The sequence below is a fragment of the Phocoena phocoena genome, chromosome 3, assembly GCF_963924675.1.
Source record: "Phocoena phocoena chromosome 3, mPhoPho1.1, whole genome shotgun sequence".
NCBI classification, from domain to species: domain Eukaryota; kingdom Metazoa; phylum Chordata; class Mammalia; order Artiodactyla; family Phocoenidae; genus Phocoena; species Phocoena phocoena.
In genome coordinates, this window is record NC_089221.1 from 113,348,769 (window position 1) to 113,355,858 (window position 7,090).

Here is a 7,090-nt window from a genome sequence, read left to right on the forward strand (position 1 = left end):
ACAGGGTGCTCAGGTTAGGCAGGCGGGTGGCCTGGGGGTGCTCAGCGGCTGCACGCGGTACCCTGAGCTGGCTTTAGGTTCACAAAGGCTTCCTAGGCACAGCAGCTTGGATGCTGGGGCCTCTGGACGGAGTTCTGCGATGGGACGGGAAACGCCAGGACAGGGCGGGAAGCAGAGTGGTTCAGAAAATAGGCTCTGGTGTCAGACCTGGATTCAAGTCCTGGCTCTGTCACTTGCTGTGTGACCTTGGGCAAGTTCCTTCACTTCTCAAAGCCTCAGCTGCTAGCCCTGGCCCCCACCCTGAGAGTGAGAGTAATGGTAGTGTTCCCCTCTGTGTTGCCGCTGCTGCTGCAGAGCCTTTGGCACAGGGCCTGACCCGTGCCAAGCCATCGGTAAATGTTCCCTGTTGTCGGTGTCACCATCGTAGGTGTTGCAGGACCCTGGAGTCTGAGGCTCTGACTTCCGTTGGCTCTGGTCTGAGTGGTAAGAGGAAAGCCCAGACCACGGAGCCCAGGAATTCAGAGCACCAGTGTAGAAAGTGAGTTGCCAGTATTGGCGAGGCGGCAGCCCCCAGCTCCGGGAGGAGGGCGTCTGAAAGGCCGAGTGGGGTCAGCAGGTGGTTGAAGGGGGAGCGTCCCTCCCCGTAGTTTCTCCAAGGAGCCTGGCAGGTGAGGCCTCTGCTCCCCTCTCAGATGGGGCTGGTCTACCCCGCCTGACTCCCTGAGTCCTCCTGGGACACCAGGGGACGAGGGCCTTTTCTAGGTGAAGGCTGCAGAGGAGCCTGGGTTGCCGGGGAGAAAAGCAGGCAGTCTAGGACCCCAGAGAGAATTAGGAGAAAGCCACCAAGCCTGACGATTGGAGAAGGGTAGATACTTACCCACTAGGCTGCACTGTGTCTGTGACTGTGGTCGTGTCAGGGCCCGCGGGCTCAGCCAGCTGCAGAAGTAGGCATCGAACCGGGGTTCATGGGCTTCGGAGCTCCGTTCTCAACCTGCTGGCTGTGTACATCTTGTGGGAGCTGCTGTGTATAGCTGGTACAGGGGTGCTCAGCGCCCACTCCCCGAGCCCTCTGTGACTCTGCATCCACCCCCATTTCACCCCCTGCCAGGACTTCACAGGCTCGAAAACTTATCAAAAACCAAGTGGCTGGAGCGCACATCCGGAGCTTTATTAGGTGATGCCATGAAAGATTTGAGTGGGGTATGGCAGCCAGGTGGGGGAAGGTTTGGGTTAAGTAGTGGAGGGCCCAGGTCCTACTTCCCACAAGGGCCAAGGGCGTGCCTGACCCTGGAGACAGCCCAGGCACAGGAGAGGGTCCTTGCGCCCCCTGGGCTGGCAGAGGCCCTCAAAGTCATGTTCATCAGGTGACACTGGGAGAAAGAGCACTTGTAGGGAAAGATGTGTGTCATCTACTGGATTTCCTTCCCTCGGTGACGCATGGATTCTGCTAACCCTTTTCTGATGGCGAGTCCATCTTTTCCTGTTCTTTGTGGTGTGAGGACCACTTATGCCCCAGGGATCCCTGAAGACACTGCTGTAGATAGAGTAACTCCCCCCAACGAGGACCAATCCTCATCCCCTTTACATGGTACAGGAGACTTTGCAGATGTGATTAAGTTAAAGATTTCGAGATGGGGAGGTTATCTTGGATTATACGGTTGGGTCAGTGTAATAGTCATAAGGGCCCTATAAGTGAGAGAGGAAGGCAGGAGTGTCAGAGTCAGAAAAGGACATGTGATGACAGAAGCAGAGGTCACAGAGAGTCAGAAGTCAGAAGGCGCTACACAGCCGGCTTTGCAGGTGAAAGAAGGGGTGCGAGCCAGAGACTGTAGGCGGCCTCTAGATGCTGGAAAAGGCAAAGAAACAGATTCTCCCTCCAAGCCCAGAAGGAACACAGCCTGGTGACACCTTGATTTTTAGTGCAGTAGACCTGTTGTGGACTTCTGACCTATAGAACTGTAGGATAACTTGTGTTGTTTTAAGCCACTAAGCTCTGGATAATCCATGACAGCAGCAGTGAGAAACTAATACGCACACTAAGACCTGAGCTTGGGCTGAATGAGATGATGAGCAGAGGGCCTGTCCTAGATCTGCTCCAGAGCTTCTCCCTGAAGTGGCCCCCCAGCCGCTGTTCTGCACCAGTTCTTCTGCATGGGTTTCCTGTTCTTCCCTTGCTACTACCCGACACTCCGCTGGTGTGTCTCTGTGAGCATCCTCTATCTTCTCACTGTTCATTTCCTTCAGAGTTGCATCCAACAGCAGATTGGGAGCAAACAGAAAGAATATCAGGCCACCGAGGGGAGATCAGTCTCATTGATGTGGAATGGAGCCTCTTCTTCCACATGAGTCACAACTGTGAGCTTTGCGACAACAGTTTCTCCATCCGGCTGCATTTCTTCCACAATCTCTGGCTTTATAGCAGTGTTCCAGGGGGCAGAGCTCCCAGAAGGCTGAGTGCCAGCCAAAAGATGGGTTCCGGGTGCTTTCAGCGAACACAGGAGCACTCACTCCACTTTCTTGCATGTATAGAAAGCCAGCACAGCAGTAGAGTCTGTGAGCTTTTGCAGAAATACCTTTGGCTTTGGCGTACTCAGAGAGCAAGCGCTAAACCAACATCTTCACCACGGCTTAAAGAAGAGAGCGTGCGGTTGGCAACTGGCTTTGTTAGAGGAGCCATCAGGCTGTGTTGATGGACGGGGGTGGGATGCGGGGGTGCATCAACTTTGGCGCTTTGCTTTTTTCTAAGGCCTCCGGAATCTTCCATGAATAGGCCAGCCTTTGCTCCTGGTGGGCCCCTTCCTAGAACCTGATTGACCTACACATTTCTGGACCCTTTAGCAACTTGGAAAAACAATTCAGCTCTTTATCCAAAGAGGAATTTAGCACAGACAATTACCATGGGATTTGGGCGTTTCAAGGCTGTTATAAAGGAGGGTGAGGCAAAGACAGAAAGGCAGACAGACCAAGACAGTGACCCTTACCTCCCCAGCACTGATGCAAAGCTGGTAACTGGGTCTTGAGTGGACCCTCTGCACTGGGGCCTCAGTTTCCCCACCTGCTATCCAGGTGTTCCCCGTGGATCCAGCCACTTACTTCTGCCTTGTACCACTGGTTGATTCTAAACCTGAGCATCGCCACAGGCCTATGTTTTACGTGACTTTACACTGAGGAGGTTTTGCTCCATTCAGAAACAAGGAGAAACTATTTTGTGAATGATTCCAAGAAATTCTCCTAGAAGGTAAGAATTCTGCAAAGGTGGTTAGCAGACAGTCCTCAGAATTTGCAAAGAGATGTCAATTTTCCAGGTATTTCCAGACTAGGATGTGGCGGAGAGATGCCAGCTCTTTGAGGGGGATGCCAGGCAGCCTTGACTCCTACCTGCAATCCCTCCCCACCCCTCCCTCCCTGAGCGCACAGCCAGAGGACTTCTGTCGGCCTGGCCTCCACGGCTGGGAGGCTGCAGGGCCTGGCCTCTCGGAGCCATGTTTAGTTAACTGCCCGTGGAGTAGGGGTTTGATTTTCTGCAGCAGATAGTAAACTGGCCCCCCACACTAGACTGACTCCCTTAAGCACTGAAAACATTATAATACCACCACAACCCTCCACCATCGCCAGCTCAAACTAAGAAACAGAATTAAACCATGGGGCCGAAATGAAAATGATTTCTTTTTAGAGTTGCTAATTACAAAATTCCAGCTAAGTTTCTTGATTTCTCACTGATTGAAGGGTCTGCTTGGCTCTCAAGCCTAGGATGTTTTGTAGTAAAGAGTTCACGGTCGTGGGCTTAGGAGTCTGAAAGACCTGAGACTTAAACGCAGTTCTGTCTCTTTCTCCCATGGGACTTTGGGTACGTCGATTAACCTTCTCACTTCCCTCGTTCTCCAGAAGGGGAGACTGGTGTCTTCCTCTCAGAGTTGTTAGGCTCTAAGCTACCATTTATGGAGTGCTTGCACCATGGCATTTAATATTCACGGCAACCTCATGGTGGGTGGGTGTGTGTTTGGGGCAGGGGGTATCACTGTTCCTATTTTAGAGATTAGTTATAGACTCAGAGAAGCTAAGTGACCCACCCAAGGTTACAGCCAATAAGTGGCACAGCCGGGACCCGAACCCAGGAATTGACTCAAATGTCTGCTTTCTTAACCACTGAGCTAATGCCCGCCACGTGCCCAGGAGGCCTTGCACACATGCAAATGCTCATGCAAATGAGTGAACAGAGAGAGAGCTGTGCACATGTCTGCAAACCTGACCCAAGATGTGTCCTGTCTCAGGCGTGAAACCTTCGTTCCTGTGACCTTGGCGTGATGGCAGGCAGGCAGACGGCATCCTTGGGGATTGTTCCAGGGCGAGGCTGGGCAGGAGAAGGCCTTCTGGGATGCCCAAGCTCTCTCGTCCTGTTCCTCCTGGGTGGGCATCTCTGGAGTCTGAGGCTGGATCCTGGATCCTGGAGGCAGGCACAGGGGTGCTTAGATTTAAGGGGTAAGTTCAAAGCAGAAAGGAAGCCCTCTTAAAAATGAAGGGCAGCATGAGTGTCGGGGCCAAAGGAGGATGGTTGAGACTTCCTAGTAAAACTTTACAGCTTCCGCATTTCCCCTCCTCTAAATCTTCCCGTGAAAACCGTGCGTCTGGGGGCCCATCTTGGCTGAGTGAGGGCAGGAGCCACCCATTAGCCCAGCCAGGGAGGGCTTTCCGGCATCACCAGTGCCTGCCCATGGTCTGGTGGACAGCGGCCTGCTAATTGGGGGCCATGCTCCAGTCCCAGGGGTAAGGAGAAGCAGCCACAGATGCCTGCAGTAGCTGGGTGGCACCCATGCTACCCTCCAGCCCTGCTGGACCGCATTTGCTCAGAGGAAGCTCAGCTGTTGTCCCTTTCATGCGTATTGACTTAGTGGAGTGCGAACATGTTAAAAGTTCACTTTCTCCTTTATAGGAACCTATAAAAAGGCTCTTAAACCAGAGTCCTAGGTCTTCAGCAAGACACATGTAGGCTTGGGCCCTGGGGAGGGCATGGTCCATCCCTCGGCCTCCAGCATGGGGGTGTGATCCCATTTAGGACGTTGCTTCAGCTCAAAGCCTGGAAGCCCTGGTTTAGCTGGCATGACTGCAGTGGACACATGCCAGCAGGCAGAGGGTCCCGATGCAGGGGCTGCCTGAGGCCCGCAGGCTGCTTGAGCTCAGTGCCTGGCGTTCATTTGTTCCATGAACCATAGACAAGTGAATGAAGGTGCTGGGGCTCACTCCAGGGGCCTGGCCGCCGTCACCCCCGTCCTGTCTCCGTGCCTTGGTGTGCGCCACAGCTAGGGCTTGGGGCAGGGACACCTCCTGCTCAGAGGTTCGTACACTGGGGTGTCCACCTGACACCTGGTGTCCCTTTTAACCCTGCTGACCTGACCCTGCAGAAGGCCACGCTCCCTGAAGGGGGTTGGCAGCACAGCTAGGGCCTTCATCCGTGGGCTGCCCCCATGGTACCTGGCCCCGGGTGGGCCCAGTGAGCAGGTCCCTCTAGGAACTAGGGTGGCTGATGGGGCCAGGGCAGCCCCACTAGCCGGGAGGGGCCTTCACAAACAAGTCTGAGCTTTCCTGAGAGGAAGAAAAGTTCAAAGCTAAGTGAAAGGCAGGAAGAGAACTGGCACCTTTTGGAAAGAGCAAGCATCCCTCGGGGTGCAACTGTAGTCAAAGCACAGGAGAAGGTGTGACTGAGATCTGCACCCGAGGGGAGGCTGGCTTTGAAGTTGGAGCTAGTTTTGCCACTACACCTTGCTTGAGTTCCTGAGTCCATTTTGTCTTGAGTAAAATGGAGATATGTCACCAACTGTAGAGGATTTAGAAGGTGGGGTTAAATGTGATAATGAGTGTGGGGTATGCAGCACAGTGCCTGGAACCTAGAAACGATCAGTGCATGGATATTACCGTTTCCACCATGACGATCAGTCACTGTCCTTGTCGTTATTGGTAACATAGAGGCATTTGCTGGTGGAAATGCCCTGGCCGTGGTTTTTGCTCCATACACGAAATTAAATGGTATGAAAACCTTGGGGAGTTGCTCAGAAGGGCTCCATGGACTGATGTTCTAGAACAGAGCTGCCCAGTGTGGTGGCTGTTGAGTACTTACAATGTGACCGTGAAAGTGAGGAACTGAACTCCTAATTTTATTTAGTCTTAATTAATTTAAATTTAAATAGCCACATGTAGCTAATGGCTACTGTATTGGACAGCACAGTTCTAGAAGGCTCCCTCCAAACTGGGCATTGCCCAGCTCCTCTCTGAGCTGTGATAGCACAGGGTGGGGAAGGGCTCGCCGATGACTCCAGCCTCTAAGCCACATACCATCAATGTTGGGTTAGAATGGACCATGGTATTGATAACCACCCAGCCGGGTTCCCTTGAACTTGGCTCCCATGGAGATGAGCTACCGTCAAACATTGACCATAGCCAGAATTTGGATTCTAGCCATGACAGGTACATAGCTTCTAACCTTTATGGGAATCAGAGCAATAGCAAGAAGTAGATCACTTTGATTATGCATTTGTCCCTGACACTGTGCGGCCAACTCTATTTTAACAGATGAGACCACGCCCACAAGAGGTGGGGTGACTTGTCAGCGCTTCATCCCCTAGCAGCTCCTCAGACCACAAAGATAAAGGACCAGCCAGGTTTTGTACTAACGGGACACCAAAGTACAGAGGCTCAAGGTCATGGGCTGCAGAGCAGTGCTTTCCCGGCCAGGACAAGGTGTAGCTTCCCATCGCACAGCTGTAGGGATGGAGGGTCGGAGGGGTCAGGGGACAACAGGGCGGTGGTCAGCTGCTGAAGCCAGGACGGTGCTCAGGGCCGCTGTCTCTGATCCCACTTCTCTTACCACCCAAGTCCTCCCTGCCCTGCTTCGACTGCCTGCGGCCACTCTCGGAGCCCACACACCCCAGGAACGGGCAGGCCCCATCATGGGGGCACCTCTGCGTGAACTGGAGGGTGGGCAGGGCCCGGAGTGGGGTGGTCCTGCCACGGCAGGGCGGGGTGTATCGGTGGGGGGCTGACAGCTGACAGCCTTAATGGGCACATTTTCCCCTCGCAGCCGTGAGCGCTGCCAGCC